Source organism: Podarcis bocagei (assembly GCF_964188305.1).
Source record: "Podarcis bocagei genome assembly, chromosome: 5".
Lineage (NCBI taxonomy): Eukaryota > Metazoa > Chordata > Lepidosauria > Squamata > Lacertidae > Podarcis > Podarcis bocagei.
In genome coordinates this window covers 47,314,909-47,332,454 of record NC_138129.1, presented here as the reverse complement: position 1 = coordinate 47,332,454, position 17,546 = coordinate 47,314,909, and the positions used below count along the sequence as shown (strand labels likewise).

The 17,546-nt window shown below is 43.3% G+C and overlaps 1 protein-coding gene across 1 annotated transcript in view; it reads right to left on the bottom strand.

Moving 5' to 3' along the window:
- GRM4 (glutamate metabotropic receptor 4) overlaps positions 1-17,152 on the bottom strand; it is a 318,705-nt gene extending 301,553 nt beyond the window's left edge. Inside the window, exon 1 of the mRNA XM_081195813.1 lies at positions 16,107-17,152. The gene's annotated coding sequence lies outside the window, so the exon portion shown is untranslated. The remainder of the gene's footprint in view (positions 1-16,106) is intronic.
- Between the last annotated feature and the right edge of the window lie 394 nt (positions 17,153-17,546).

Here is a 17,546-nt window from a genome sequence, read left to right as displayed (position 1 = left end):
TAAATCCTTTTACTGTACCTGTAGCTTTGTTCCTCTGCAACGTTCCTTGCTGCTGCAGAGGTAAGTCTTTCTGTGGGTTCTGTTGCAGAAATACATTGTCTGCATGTTTTTCAATGCAGTCCTACTGCATCATGATTTTGTAGTCACAAGAGGGCATAAATGCTTTGCTGTTCTGCTTGCATATTTGGCTTGGGATCAACACACAAAAAAATTAACCTTAACATAAAAAATTATACCTATTTTGAAAACATTTTGTCGTCCAAGAGTGCAGATTTGGCTCTTAGGTCATACTCATGCTTGGTCTCAGAAGCTAAAATATTATGAACATGCTTATAATTTGGGGGGAGGTTGGGTAATGTGGAAAGAAAAATACAATGAGAATATCTAGTCATCATTCATACTACTGTGTCAACAATATAACTTTTCCCTGTGAGAAATGGTTACAGCCTTTAGGGGAGCATATTACAGCATACCCAACAAATGTCCTGGAAAATGGGACGTCCCACTTTTTCTCACAAGCAGATGGGGGCCAAAATGGCTGCAGAAATCTTATGCTATTTCAGGCTGCACTCTTGCCTTGAAAAACGTGCTTTTGGGGGGCATCAATCTTGCACACCACCCCAAAACATGTGCAAGATTGCTCCCCCCCCCAAAAAAAAATCTTGTGCTGCAATCTCGTGTGGGTCATGCGACACACATGGGAGTGAGACCCCAGAAGATGGCACCCTGGTTTGGGGCCACTTTGTATTGGAAGGTATGATAAAGGTGTATAAGATTATGTCTTGTGTAGACAAGGTAAATAGTTTTTATTGCTCTCTCATAATGCTGGAACGTGGGGGCCATCCAAGGACAATGTATGTTGGAAGATTCACAGCAGACAAAGGTACTTCTTCATATTGTGCATACACTCAAGTTCTGCTTATGGGTTTCCCATAAGCATTGGGTTGCCTGCTGTAATGCTTTGATTAGCTGAACTTTTGGTCTGATCCAGAAACACTTCTTATGTTCTTAAGGTCCTGACAAACCTGTAGCATCAAAAGTATAGCAGACTTTGCTGTGGCTGCAACATTATCAAAACAGGATTCTGAATTGTCTAAAGTGTCAAAATCAACCCAAAGCCCAATTTATTCTGAATTTCGCTGGCAAGTCTGGGAAAAGAAGAATAACCATCAAATATTTAACAGGCTCAAATAAAAAAGATGGAGAACAGTAAAAGAGAACACTGAGAAAAGTAGAGTTTAGTTAAATATTAATTAAAATAACCTACCAGCAATATCAGGCAAGTGACGAAACAAATTGCAGATTGTCCTTTTGGGAGAGTAGCATGAAGAAAAGATTGTGTTCAGTTTTCTCCACATTAAATAACTGTGACAATTGATAAAATTGTTAATTCAACCAGCTGTTAATTCACCAGCTCGGGGCATGGCAGAGGGGGATGTAATCTGAGGAGAAGCCCCCCACTTTTTTTCAGGGAGAGAGAAACTTTGGAGGGGGGATGGGGCAAGGTAGGAAAGGAGTGTTTCTTCTGTCCAGTGGGATTTCTAGAGCATGTAAAAATATAATCCGGCATGCTTCATAGAGCAAAGACTCTGCCAGCTTGGATCTGGAGCATGAGATGGGAAGCATAATTTGGCATACTCCATAGCCAGTGCTTGGCACATGACAGGAAAACAAAGAGCAAGCACTCAGATTCCCCCAAGAGCATGCAAGGAGATGGAAGAAGGTCCCCCCCCCCCTTTGGCTGGTGCACAGTGATGTGCAAGGCAATGTGCCCAGCCCCTGGGAAGTGCATTTTCCCCAAGAACATTCCACCAAATAGGCTAGATGAAACTGAGAAAGCGGTGCACTGTTCTGGGCCACTGGGGCAAGAGAGGCAGTGCGGGGAAATCCTTGGTGCCACTTGGTACATTCCTAAGATGGTCTGAGGAGGAAGGCAGGGCTTGATCCCTACTTAAAGGATGGTCTGTCTTCTCTCTAGCAGCACCCTCCCTCCCTCCCTCCCAGTGTGCTTTGGGGTCGCCACATAAGATTTTCCCCCAAACTGCATTTTGGATCGCAAATTGGCTCTTTGCCTACTTCACACTGAATAGCGGGACAGAGTGCTAGATGGTCTATTGTGTTGTTTCAGTAGGTTAATCTTCTTGATTTGGTCACTTTGGACCAGGCATAGGCAAACTCCAGCCCTCCAGATGTTTAGGACTACAATTCCCATCATCCCTAGCTAACAGGGCCAGTGGTCAGGGATGATGGGAATTGTAGTTTGCCTATGCCTGCTTTGGACAGTGTAGATGCAGGAAAAGAAATAGTTTGGTTTAGGCTAGTGACACTCTTTAGGCCCCTTTCAAGTGATGGGTCAGCCCTGAGGCTCACTCCTCAGACTCCACGGTTCAGTGGGTGGGATAGGGGCCTTCTTTGAGGCCAAACTTCCTCATCAACTAGGAGTTCTGCAGTCCCAGGGGCATGATGAGGCAAAGTCTCCATTCTCACCTTCAGAGTATGGGCCAGGAATCAGGGCAGGCTAGAGAGCTGTGCCCTAATTCCTTAGGCAAGGGTGGGTCACCCAATGGCTATAGTTATCCAATTAAGTTAGTTCCCACCCCATAGTCATCTCCCTCTGCTGATTTTAATAAAAGTTCTAAATAAAAGGGGCCCAGTTCAACCCCAGCTTATGTGTCTGCCTCTTTATTTGCCTATCTGGATGCAAGGGCTACTTAAGTAGCAATGCCAGTAAGCCACTGGGAAAGCTACACTTTCAAGAGGCTACAGCAGGCATAGGAAACCTCTGATACTCCGGATATTTTCCTTTCCTTTCCCCATGGTTTGCTGATGCTGGAGCGCAACCATCAACTACCAGCATGTGGGATTAATGGTAAAGAGGGAAGGGGTTTGGAGGACTGATGGAAACGTAGGGGGAAAGGGCTGGGGGCTTAGAGGTGACTCATCTTCCTTCTGAAGTTAGCTTTCAAACCTATCTGATACAGCATTGATTGCAGGACAGTTTAGAAAAACTGAATTTGGGTGAAAATGCCTCATCTTATTTTCAATCCAGCAAGAGCAGTGAAGGGGAAGGAAGTTGCCCATCTAATCATGAAGGTACCAAAGTACTGTAAGAAGAGGAAGAAGAAGAAGAGCAAGCACAAAGTGTCCCTGTTAGCACTAGTGTAAGAACTGTGTAAGCTGTGTAAGAACAGTAGTGTTGATTCTCATGAAGGAGCATCAGAAAGTAATACATGCTAGATTTTCTACTTATAAATGGAGAAAAACATTGATGTGGTAGATCTCCTGGAACAAACACATTCACTCAGATTGTTTGAGGAAAGTGAAATTAAAGATGAAAAAACAGTGAATAAGGTTTTCAAGAAGGAGAACAAGAAGAAACTACCAATTGTTTCATTGAAGTTTTCCAGCTAACAACACATATTTTATCATTCTCCAGCTTTTCTCTTACGTAGCAAAGCTTGGTAACCCTGATCAGTACAGTTGTTCAGGAGAGTGTGCATTGAGTAAACCATGTGTAACAGGTACCAGAATAAGGAGACCGTGTTTGACAATAGGATGTCCTGTCTAAAATTGGGCAAGTAAATTTTATAAAATCTGTCCTGGATAAAATAGAAAAATACAATATATTGAACCAGATAGACATAGATGCTGATATCTCATGCACAAACTTTTAAAGAAATAACTAATTCTCAAGTAAACCTCACTCGGCCAAGCGATAACTAATGATGAAAGTAACTATGGTTCAATTTATGTTCAAAAAGCCCATAGATACATTTTGCTTTTTAACAAACAGGAACAGGAAAGTTTCCCATCAAAAAAATATGTGGGTTGCAATCCTATACACACACTTATCTGGGAATAAGTCTTACTGTGGCTATCTTCTGAGTAGAATTGTATAGGATTGCCCTGTTAATCATTAGAGTTCATTTCCTCTGGGAGAGGGAACACATGGTGTGGCTTGAGTTTAGGCTTTCTAGGAAAATCTGGCTACAGTAGTAGAATTTATATACAGTAGATACCTAGAGCAGGGATATGATCTAATTTGCCATTGATTTGAACTGCAGGTGAATTGTTCTCCCAATTCTCCCAATTGCTCTTCTAAATTATCAAGTTCACTTAGCCTGTCCCTGGGACCACATTTATTCATGCTGTCCAAAGTGCTTATGCCAACATTTCTGAAGTCTTTAGCAGCCAGGCCCACCCAGATGACAGGGCCAAGCACTTACAATCCAATGCCATTTGCTCAATAAGGACAAATGGGATGTGGCCTATGGTTATCTGAAACAATTTGTTTTAGATAAGCCATTATCCATCCTGCTGATTTTATTGTAGTTGCTACCCCTACAGAGATTTATTTGAAGGAAGTAATCGTTAGCCAATCTGCACATTAGCCTTGATTACTATTCTTTCTGTAAACCCAACTGAGTACTAAGAATCTTGCCTATAGTGGCGTTAGACAATAGGAAAATTAAAACAGCATTGTTCTGTAAATACTAGGGGTATGCAATGACCACAAGTTTCTCTTTTTATCTGAACCAGAAGGATTTGGAAGCAGCCCGGTGTGCTTCAGATCCACTTTGTCTTGTTTCAGTTAGATTTGCTATTCAGGTCCAAGTCTGATGGGTTAAATCTGAAGTCCTGGTATGCCTCCTTCAATAACTGTAATGGGGAATCTAAAAGTGGCTGTAACTCCCCCCCCCCTTTTCACACAAGTGGGTGGCATTTACAGGCAAAGGAGCTCCTCCAGAGTGGATCAAGTATGCTATATTTTGGACAGATCCAACCTGCAGTTTTTGTGTAGGAAACCCTACCACTCTCCACCCAAACTCTGGGCATTTCCCCAGTGAGCTCGTTTTTGTTTCTCTGCTTGCATATTCTTGACCTAAACTAAGAGGAGCCAATCTGTCAGAAAATAAACGTGGGGAAAGAAAGAAAATGGTTGTGTGCTTAACTTTATGGGGAGGAAAACAAAGCAGCAGATATACATGGAAGGTTGGCACACGTCCACCTACTATGACATGCCTTGATCTGACTTGGTTACATGAAAGACTATCATAAATCACCCCATTGCACCTAAATTAGTTGAGGTACACACAGAGTTGATGCAGACCCCAATTAAATGTCACTTAGTCACTTTATACAAAAGGGGGGGATCTAGTTAAATAAAGTATAATTAACAATGACCTTTACACACGTACTAGTCCACACTTTGCTGCTTCAGGGCCATTTGTTGTTGCTAAAATTTGTATATATCTTGTAGACCTCAGCGTGGTTCGCAACATAAAATTATAATATAAAAAAGACAAAATACATAATAAAAATAAGATAAAAAACAAACCAATAATACCCCCTCCCACAACACATTTAAAAGGGCATTGGAAATCAATCAGCCAAAGGCCTGGTTGAAGAGAAAGTCATTCACCTGGTGCTTAAAGGTGTATAACGAAGGCCAGCTGAATCTCCCTAGGGAGAACATTCCACAAACAGGGAGCCAGTGCAGAAAAGGCCTGTTCTTGTGTTGCCACCTTCTGCTCCTCTCATGGAGGAGGCACACAAAGAAGGGCCTCAGATAATGATATCAGGGTCCCTTCTTTCTTACATCATGGATTTATGTTGTGGCTCACAATACAAAATAACTCATTATATTTGGCACTGTAACCTTACAGAGGATGGATGATGCCAATTCAGAGTGAGGGGACATTACCCTCACTCTGAGTGGGCAAGGGATGGGGAATAGGGTTGTTCTTGCCTACAAGAACAGGAAGAAGTGGAATGCCTACATGGTTATTGTCAACACCTGGGCTACTGCCTAACACCCAATGCAGGCACTTCCCCACCTGCAACCTCGCCTTCTGCACCCTATTTCTAGTAAGACAGGGAAGAATTTTGCCTCTGTCGTCCCCACTCCACAAAATTGTCAAGCACAGGAAGCTGTGGTAGCCCTATAAATGACTGTGAATTTGAGCTTCAGTCCAGCCTTGCATTCCAATGACAAGAGTTGAGAGGCACTGTCTACTTTCAGCAGAGTACTGTTGAGAGAGCTAACTAGAATCAAAGAATCCTCCTTCAGAGACTGAACTAAATGAACCCACTGCCCAATAATTAATGTTTATCGAATTATATAAACAAATTCTGTCTAATCAACTGTCTTAAATATAATAATATGCCATAAGCAAACGTACAATTAAATCTAAGTAAAGCCTATCAAGTCAGTAGAAAAATTCCAAATGTAACCAATCTTAGAGGCAATCGTTTTCAAAGCAATCAAACAGTCCCAAGTTCATGCAATCTTAGAAGCAAATCAGCTCAGTCCAATCAAAAGTGCCACATGCATTTTGACTCCTCTTTTCATCAGTGGCTGTTAGCTAACAAGTAAAATTGGTTACATTTGGAATTTTTCTACTGACTTGCTCAGATTTACTAGAATTTAACTGAATGTTTGCATATGGATTATTATTGTTATTATATTAAAGATAATTGTTTAGCCTGGATTTGTTTATATAATTAAATCAGCCTTATGTTGATTATTTTACACAGCCTTGGGCTATATCTCTAATTTGCAGGGTGTTTGGGGGAGTAAGTTCATTGGTCCATATTAGCCTTTTAATTATCATGTTCACATTGTTTGATATTAGAGCATCTTGCATCATAGCTTTCATCCAAACATCTCAAAAGCCACTGGGATTTATCTGTGGGACTAGAGGGGCACCACATACACAAATTCACCTTGCAAGGACCATTGCCATTTTACCTGGCAAGATCTACAAAGAAAATTAGATATATTAAAATGAGGTTTCCTTTTTGCAGACTTCCTCCCAATCTGATTTGCTGAATAGATAGCAACAATAATCCGTAAACAGACCCCTGTGTTGCAATATAGACAAGCCGGAAACTCTGTTCCGGCGATATTTGGTGACAGATTATGTATATATCAAACTTTTGAATTATTCTACTGGTGAAGAAAATTTAGAGACTGTGGTTGCAATTTCTGATCATTTGTATTAGTCTATAAATAGTGTTTAGTGTCATTGTTATTGGCCATCGTGTTGTGTTATTTTGTTCAGAATAGATAGCAACAGCAGATAGCGTGGCAAGGCTATGCCAGTCACTTGACTTCTGTAGAAATGGCAGCACACTGGGGCTGAGAAGGGGAGGGGTGCAGCAATGAGGTCAGTGCAGTGCAATGCACTGGCAGGAACACCAGACTGCACCATGCCAACCTCCCTCTCTCTGTCCTGGTATGTGACAGTCAGTTGAGCTGCTGAACCCCAGCATGCCACCCACTGCTTCTGGAAAGATCACCAACTTCTTGTTCTTGCAAGCAGTCCTGCTACCTGTCCTAGCACCCAGAAGGGGCTGGTGTCTACCCAGCTCATACTTCATTAGATATATTTTTTAAAATCTTATTGTAGTTAGAGTCTGGCCTAAGTAGACGATATGATGGAGAAAGCTGTCCATTAGGAATCTGGATAACTCTGGGTGACTTCCAGCAAAAGATTAAAAATACATTAAAACATCAAATGTTAAAAACTTCCCTAAACAGGGCTACCTTCAGATGTCTCCTAAATGTCATTTAATTGTTGATTTCTTTGACATATGATGGAAGGGCATTCCACAGGGTGGGCGCCACTACCGAGAAGGCCCTCTGCCTGGTTCCCTGTAACTTCGCTTCTCGCAGTGAGGGAACCAACAGAAGGCCCTCAGCACTGGACCTCAGTGTCCAGGCAGAACGATGGGGGTGGAGACGCTCCTTCAGGTATAGATATGAAGCCCTAAAGTTGGGCTGGATGAAAAGAAAAAGGCATCAAATGAACAACCTTCTGCTGCAAGACAGCTGACCCATCTCTCCTATGGTCTCTTTATCACATCCTCAGATCTAAAGAACCACAAGCCTAAGGTGGCTTCTCACAAACAGCATGTGCAGTGGTAAACTTGTGGCTAGGTTTTACCAAATTCCTACTAACTCCTCCCAGATCAGGGAGTGTGGGCAGCCAGGGAGGCTGCAGTGTTCTGGAGAAATATTTGCTGGAAAAGGAAAACAAGCATACCACCTTCAACCACCTCACAATGTTAGGGGTGTCTAAGAAACCCCTGAAATTCTAAAGTGCCTCAGGAGTGAAGAAGAAAAATGGAAGCCTCTTTCGCAGGAGAAGAAAACATGAGAGAAATTGGAGGACAGATTTTGGCACAGCACTAATTTTAGGCTGTTCATAAACCCAAAGAACCTGCTTTCACCCAGCAGAAAAATGCAACTCAGATGCTGGCGGGATGGGGTAAGAGAAAAATCCATTAAACTACTATAACTCTATTGACTTCCATATAACTGTACCGTGTTACATCAGCACCTGTAACATAAAGTATAGGACTATAAAATGATTTGGCCTCATCTCCTGAATATTCTCACATACTTTACTCATTAGCCCCACTGAGCCAGTAGAGCCATAAAGAGCAAACCTGGATCGCGGTTCTTGCAGAAGAGGGCCATCCATCAAATGCTAGCCAAATTCTAACTGCAGCATCTTTAATACTGGTGTTTATGTACTAGTCAGGAAACTCTCTGGTGGGTTATTCAGGTGTCAGGTGGAGTTGTGGCCTGCTTTTGACATGTTAATGGAACGATCTGAGAGGTGCGGAAAAGAAGAAATATTATGCCACAGTAACTGCCTTAACTGCGTCACTTTTCAGAGTGCAAACCACACTCTGCAACCACAGCTCTTCAAAGAACCTCCTCTTCCCAACCACAGTGCCCCACACAACACACACACACTTGAGCCACAGAAAAAGAGGATATTGCCTTTTCATAGTTTGTTGACTTGGGGTTTTTTTAATCCTAAGTATTCAGTTAATATAAAGCAGGAGTTGCTCTGCTCACTTTTGCCTCTGACCCCACTGGGCTTTTGGGGAGAGCTGGGCCAAAAAAATAAGGGGGTGGAGGGGGCTAAGCATGGAGCCAAGTACAAAAGGAGAGGGGAAGGGTACAAAAGGTATGGGGAAGGAGGGTCAAAGGAGCCCCCTGCCATTGGTAGTGGCAGGATGATGAGGAGAGGGGGCCACTGGCCATTGAAACCATGCTGCCGCCACATTTGGCTCCACCCCTGACATCCTGTTGTTGCGTGCACAACATTGGGACATTGTGCATGTGTGACATTGCCCTCCCCCTTTGCCCTCTCAAGCTAGCGCCTCTGGTGACCACTGTCATGTGGCCCCCAGAAGGTTGCCTGGAGGGAAGAATGGCTCTCAGTCTGAGAAAGTTCCCCTGATATAGAAGAAAAGTTCTATAAGCCCCAATAGAGCTGAAGCAGAGAAAGAGAGTTCAGGAGAAAAGAAATCCTAGCAAAACAAAGCATAAAACCCTAGGAGAGACACAATTCATTTCTTGTGCTACTATGAACATCTAAAATAAGTCCTCAAAAAAGCTCAGTTAGACATGGTATGTTGTTGCAAGTTTATCCACTTATGACCATAACCATGGAAGAGACCAACATGGGAGAAAGTCAGAATTGATCCAAGGAGACCTAGGTTCCCGCCAGTAAGCTTTGGCCCATCACAATATTTCCACCTAACCTACCTCCTTTGCTTGTTGAGAGATAATCTCAATGCCTCCCACCCTGACCTCCTTGATGGGAACATGGAATACAAATGGAACTCATTAATAAATACTGCTGAAGTCAAAGCTAAACAACTTCAAGCAGCCTCACTGTAGGCAAGCAGAGAATATCACTTCATTACCCCACAGATGAAGGGGGAAAGTAGAGAAATAAAATATTAGTCTGTTTATTCATTCCAGCATTGATTCCATGGCAAAATGGTACCTAAAGTGTCACAAACGGAAAAGTCACTCCTAGTTGTTTTTCTTAAATATAATAATAATAACATAGTGTATTATACATGTGTTGTGCCCAGATACTGTTTTAATGGTATTCTGAGAACTATTGCACAAACATATGTGTATGTCACCTAAAGATCTAGCTTTTTGGTGTAAATACTCACAGTGACACTACAATAAATTGATTGCATTCCCTGATTAAGAGGTATCATTAAGAGCATGCAAATGACGGGCCATAGAAGGTACAAAGACAAAAGTTTTCTACAGAATGCATACTTGTTTTGCATACTTTGAAAATGCTATCGTACGTGGTATTTACTGTAGATTAGGCGGTCTCATTTCCTGCTGCACAACACAGCTTCACTTGTTAACCCCACTATTAAAATGTCTTTAGACTCCCCAAATGTTAGTCTGAAGAACAGCAGGATTGAAATGATTCAACAATGAATCACAGAAGCTCTTGAAAATCCACATTGTGCATAAAGAATACCTGCCCATTTTATAGTTGAGTAAAAGGCGGCACAAAGTTGTTGCAAAAGATATATGCAATGTGCTGTTCAACAGAGTGCTGAGTTCACATGTGCAGGGTTTTCTGCACAGATGTCACTCCAATGCAGAAAATTTGCATGCACCCACATGTACACTGGTGTGTGTAATGAACCTGTGTTTTGCTGTCCAAATCTGCTGGACAGACCTGCCTCCACATTTGGCCTGGTGTGATATGTGTCTGTGGCAAAATATGTATGAAAGTGATGTAATACTCACACATGAATTATATTATGTGTAGAAGAGCCATTACAGACCCCCTCCCCACTCTATGTTTTCCCCTTCCTCTTCAAATGTGGCATAAATCTAGAAATCCTATTTTTCTGTCTACAGCCTTAACCAACCAGCTGTAATTTCTCTTTCTCAGTCCCTTTTCTCCACCCAGGAAACAGAACCTGCCAATAAAGTGATTAAAACCCATTAATCCTAAATAACCTGATTTCCCATGTTGATAAGCTCAAATGGACAGAACTACCACCTCGCTTCTGCTGCTCTGGCAGTCGTGAATTGTATCCCTGTCTATTCTTCCCCTTTAATTCAGGACCATTTCCTCCACCTGCACTAATCCTCTGGAGAGCAAGGGCAGCCTTATATCAGCATAATACTCCGGTTAGCTTACACTGGTTTCCACACACATGCACACTTGAGAGGTTATTATAGGGGACCTTGCTTTGGCTGTGGACTTTATTGCAAAGACTGTGTTTAAGTACAACAGAACAAAAAAGAAGGGGAGCTGGTTTTAAACCACCTCACGAAAAATAAAGCTCACATTGTTTGTCTGCTTTAAAAACCTTTAATCCGCTGTCTATGGATGGTTTTCTTAGCAGCAAGTTAACAGCCTGAACATTATAAAATGATTAAAATACAGCCTTAATTCACTGGTGCCTATATGAATTAGCATGAACTCTTATATAATCATGGCCCAATTAAAAGCCAGTTAACGGTTATCACCACTGAATGTGGTCCAGTTAATGACAGTTATCTCCTGATGCTCCCGATGTTCCTATCTCTTATGAAAGTTCAAGGCCACGGGGGGGGGGGAGAGACGGGTAGCCTGTAACCAATCATAAGCCTGCCAATTAATAACAATTGACCTCACAGTGCAGACTTTTAAAGAAGAACATTTTCATTGCCTAGAGCAGGGTCTGCTCAACTAAATCCAGGTGGTTAGCAAAGACTTTGGCTCAAAGCTCCACAGAGTTTTGGAAGAAACGGCTGACATGCCTCTAGTGGTGGCACTGATCACAGCCTGACTGTCACTGCCTGCTCTACTCAGCATTTCCACTCAGCCTTCTGCCACAATCTTCTAAAGCAAAACCATTTTTTTCTCACATTGAAAATTAAAAGCGCTGTGAATTGGGCGACCATGATAGACAGATCACAGGATTCTACAACGAGAGTGACAGGTGGAAAGGCAAGCAGAGCAACGGATTTGTCCTGGCAGCAAACATGTGCTAGTAAACAAACTCATCCAGCACATCTCAGTCAGGAGGGGGAGGAAGGAAGAGGGGGGGAAAGTCCATCTTTATTCCTGAGCTTGCCAAACGCAATGAAATCTTGAAATGAATTTTTGATAGCCTCTTTCTAACTAGGGCAGCACAGTTTCCAAATGACAGTGATGCCCTTGTTGTAAAGAGGCACAAAGTAAAAATAGGTGCCCAGGATCTTCAAACAAAGCTTGCATTTGACTTCAATATATCTGTGTACCAGGATAGCAACATGCGGAGCACCTGGCACCCCTTCTTTTCAAACCAGCCAATGTTACGAATCTTTAGGGCTGAGATATATGCAAAGTATTTTCAGTGGAGCAGCTCCTGATATCCCCAGAGTAGTTTCTTCCCAGGCCATGATGCGTAATGCATGTGCATGTTAAGTCATTAATTTCAGCGGGAAGGTTTTCTTATTGCTACAAGATAACAATAAGCAAAGGAGACTAGATGAGCAAAGCAGCAATGAGCATGCTCAGCTGGGCAGCAAAGATTACACAAGTGGAAATGGAGGTGGAGGTGGAAGGCTTGCAAATGGCTGTTTGTTCTTCAGCAGTTCTCTCCTGACATATTTGAAATAGGGGCACAAAGAGTTCTTGGGCCACTCGACAGAAAAGTTACAAAGCTATGCATCTTTCTGGTGCTCAGTGGCAACAGTTTTGGGGTTTTGCCAGTGGGAGAGATACCAAAAATTAGTCCTTGGTTGTTTTCCAGTACTGACCAGAAGCCAGCCCAAGAATGGCATAAAGAAATTGTCTGTAAATATTGTCAGGGTTTGATAGGAGCTTAAAAATGCCAGACTTATACAGTGGTACCTCGGGTTAAGAACTTACAGTGGTACCTTGGGTTAAGAACTTAATTCATTCTTAACCTGAAACTGTTCTTAACCTGAAGCACCACTTTAGCTAATGGGGCCTCCTGCTGCTGCTACGCCGCTGCTGCATGATTTCTGTTCTCATCCTGAAGCAAAGTTCTTAACCCGAGGTACTATTTTTGGGTTAGCAGAGTCTGTAACCTCAAGCATATGTAACCTGAAGCATCTGTAACCCAAGGTACCACTGTATTAATATGACACAACCAGTGGTGATAATATACATTTACCATGTTAATATCTGCGTGTGCGCGCGCATGCGCTAACAGCCGCTTTGGAAACAATATGACTTTAAAGAAGCATCATTCCGATTTGGCTTCCCTATACTTCCCACACAGTTAATGGTGCTGATGCTGGTCCCTACAGGTTGAGGGCCTAGAATGGCCAGGTGGCCAATATGGACAGCTAAATGCTACATCCTATAAATCACATCCTCTGGACTCCTTCAGAAACCAGCTAAATGGTGAACAAACATAAATGCTGTGGTCATGAGCATTATGCTTTGTGTGTCCTGGTGGAAGAAGAGGAGTGATTGTGGCTTTATCTTATCTGTGAAGCTATTTGGTAGCCAGAAACTGTGGGTTAGGATTTGGCATTTACACCACCCTTCTTCTACAATAGCTTAGATTGGGACACAAATATTGGGAAACAAATGTGATGATTCTATCATTCAGCAGGTATCTTCTGGGCTTCTTCCTCCTTCAGAACATCAAGAGGTCCTGAAGGAAGGAAATCTTGAGCTCCTCTGCATTGCCATTGAACACAGTGGCAAAACAGATAAATAGATCTGGAGATTATCTCTGGAATTTAGGTAGGAAAAGGTAGAAATTATGACATTTTATTTATTTCATAAAAATTATATACCGCTTGACGGTAGGAAAAAAACTCAAAGCTGAATTAGGGATGTCCTAATGCTAAGGTACCAGATAGCTCTTTTATCCACAGGTCCTGTTTAAGATAATCCATTATGCTATGAAGCCTCCTGTTTGTTTGAGTGCTACCTTGTAAAATCCTCTTCAACTCTTCAAGCCAAAGGTGAGTCAACAACAGCAATGACTCATCCTTGAGCCTCATAAGTGCTGATATAATCAAATTGATGGTGGTGGTTTTCTGATAGGAAGTGGCTCCCTGCCAGGGCTGAAATGGGCATGGCAAATTTATTACAGCAAAACAAATGAGTGTGGAAGCTTAGATTCAGAGGGGACTAGAAACTGTTGTTTAGACTTTATGTCCCATCAGCTTTCCTTATATGCAGAAATCCCTGATCCGTTTTTACAAAAGAACTGCTCAGAGAGCTGTCCTAAAGGGAAATACACAACCAATTATGCTTGACTACACTGCACAAACAATGCCTCAGCCTGGTGTCCTGAGATGTGTTTCAAGAGCAACAACACTTTAAACAAATGTGAAGGAGGGAAGGTGGCCTGGCCTTCCTCATTTTGCCCTTAACCTCAAAATGCCACCAAGTGGAGAGGCTTCTTCCCCTCTCCCTCATCAGTTTATAGTCAAATTGGAGCACACAGGCTGCCCCAGCATAGGTAGCTGTTATTTACTGCCTGCAGTGGACACACAGACCTTTGGTCTTGTGCTGCTAGTGAAGGCAGATACAAATAGAAGTTTGTTAGTCTTCTCCTTCCCACTGCCAGCTATTAGTACCTCCTCCTCCTGAGAAGCCAGGAGGGCTAAAGAGACCGTTGTAGCAATGTAGTGAACTCCCGGAAAGATCTAGCCAGAACAGGTGACTAAATGGATATGGCTACCTTGGACAGCTCCCTGCGTGGGCTATTATTACAGTACTGGGTAGTATCCAACATGAGTTCTACTCAGAGTAGACCCATTGAAATCCATAGACATGACTGGTTCAAGTCCATTTATTTCAGTGGGTCTACTGTGAGTAGAAACGAGCTGGCTGCAAACCATTGCATATAGCTCTTTGCTTCTCAGGTGTATTCTCACCCCGCGACTTGTTATCTTTTCTGCAGAAGGTATTAAAAATGCATCCCCTCCCCAAAGCGGCAAAACAATTCCATCCTGAGCTCGGTGGACAGGAGTTAAAGAGACGCTTTTGTTGTTCAATATCCTAAGCAAAAGAGCCAAAGGTTGTAGCTTAGAGGTAGAAGAGTGTGTGTGTGTGTGTGTGTGTGTGTGTGTGTGTGTGTGTGAGAGAGAGAGAGAGAGAGAGAGAGAGAGAGAGAGAGAGAGAGAGAGAGAGAGAGAGAGAGAGAGAGAGCATTATCTTCGAGAAGGCAGTATAACATCAGGACCATCTTCCCATTCTGAGGGGTGGCATATAGTAAAAGGGGTGGAGAAAGAAAGCTTATCATGGGAAAGATTAGCAGAGCACCAAGAAGCGATCCATCCACCGTGATCTAGGGTTTGCAAACGAAAACTGTTAATGCAATTAACTCAGAAACAGAGGAGCGGAAAGGAATTGAAACAGCTCGCCAGGAATCTAAACCATGATGAATAAGCATCACACAGCACTCGGTCGCCCAGGTGCTGTCTGGGTCTCTCTTCATAATCTCCCTCTTCCTCCCCATCCCCCACCCGTCTTATTTCCTTTGCTCACCCAGCAGCGAAAAGCATCACTCCCCGCTGTTCTGGCTTCATTTAAAAAAAAAAATAAATAAATTTAAAAACTGTTGTGTTTAAATGCCTTCTTAAATGCTGCAGACCAAATTGCTGCAGGTTTCCTTTCTCGGCGCCGATGAACCGCTCACGCTTTAAAACAAAATAACTAAAATGTGCATGCAGATGCATTACAGAAATGAATGGGGAAAATGCAACGGTGCCTGATCATTTTATAGAATATCCCTGTTTTCTGCTGCAGCTCTTTCCCCGCCTGCCCTCCATGATAACGGAGTCCTGTTATATTGACCACGGCATCTGGGGAATGCTTTCCCATCTCGCCTTCCCAGTTCAGCCCTACAATCCCAGTGATTCATTGCAAACCATTAGCAGGACCCCGGCGCTCATCCTTCATCGCCCCATCCAATCCCCCTGGCAGTGCTGAGACGTTCATTAGCATATCCTCCAACATCAAAGCCCTCAACCCACAGCAAAGTTCCTCACATGTGGCGAGTTCTTCCTTCGCTATAGTAAGAAAGCTGGGCTAATAGCTCGCCACGGAGACACACAAATGCAGAGCTACACGCCCCTTGTTAGCTGCAATCTTGGGGATCCGGTGTGTTCTCAAAGAGGGGGTGGGGAGCGCATTTCTCCAGCCCTTGAATATTGGGCAATTGCCTGCTTTTCAAGTTTTTGCCGGAGAGGGAAGGCTAAAAGAAAGCAGGGGTAGAACATAAATCCCCAGCCAATACGAGGGAGATCCCCTCAAACCCCATTCACCGCTATCAAGGCAGATCGCAGGACTCACCCTCAGAAACCAGGCGAAGTTGGGCGAGATCCTCCCATCCCTGCGTTTTTTAAATCCACGTTTTCCCTACTCCCTGCAAGCTTCACTTTCCTGAGGAGCTGAGCACGAAGCTATTCCCAGTGCTTGTGCTGCAAAACTCCTTCGGGTGTTGTGCTTTTAAAACTCGCTCTCCCTTGCCTTCCGCCTAGTAGCCGAATAGATCACACGGTGGTTGGACGCGTCTATTTCCTCTGTCCAAAATCAGGATGGGTCTTGCATAGTTTAGAAGGCAGTTCGTGATGGCAACTCTCGCTCTTTCTTTTCTCTCCTGTCTTTCACCTAAACATAGCCGGAAGGTTGTGCAGCCCCTCTTCTTCTGTGTGGGATACGGCAAGCCTGTGACTGTTGCAGGTTTCCTGCTTCCCTCTTTCACCTCCTGATATAATTAATGGATATTGTTGGCTCTAACCAGGCTATCTAGCGGTCTGAGTCCCCCTCCTCCACCTCCTCCTCCTCCGACACACACACACACACACACACACAAATATGCTTCTTTCGAAGTGCCTTAGATAAGCAATGCTAGCCCCAAGGAGCTGTCCGCTCGGAATGGTGCTGAAAAAGTCGTCCGTTCCAGAGCCAGCCGTTAAAAAGCTCTAGAGGCTGAGGGGGGACGGGGACTCTTATCCTCCTCGGATCTTGCCGAAGAAAAGCTGTATTCCAGGATCAACGAAGCTGAAACAGGCTTCGACAGTACACACCATCCAGTTGCCCCCCCCTTTCAATTTCAAAGAAATCCTATAATCTTTTAACACATTAAGCAGAGAAATTCCTGCCGGGAGAGAGCCTGAACGTGCGGTATTGAATAAAACGCGATCCTTCTTGTCACTCAGGGGAGATAGAAAAGCCCCCTCCCCAAAAAGTCCTCTCTTGTTCTTTCGGCGTTTGGGGATATCAGCAGGAGGAGAATGGTCCTTGGACGGAAAGATATATATGGAGAGGAAGCAGAGTGAAAGGGCGGGGGGGATCTACAGTCACGCTAAACTAAATTCAATCTGATAACATCTGCTGAACAGCATGCACAGCAGCCAGAAAGGAGGGAGGCTTGGAAGTTTTGCATTAAGAGCTGCTGCGAAGCTCAAGGCTTTGATTTCTGCCAGCCTTTTAAAGAACTAGTACACCTTGGTATGGTGGCAAAGGAAGCTGAAAATGATCCTAGGAACTCATGCAATTCTATATAGGGCCATTCTTGGCTTCCCTGCATATACTGGACAATGAACAATATACAATGAACAATGAAATGTGGCTTGGCGGGAGGGGGGCGGAGAGAGACCCTCCACCTACTTTTTTAATAAATGTTTTAAAATGCAAACCTTGGAAATGTAAAAAGCAGCAGAATGAATATTGAGATCAGATGTGACATGATGACATGATGTATTTATAGGCACAGACGACATTATAGAT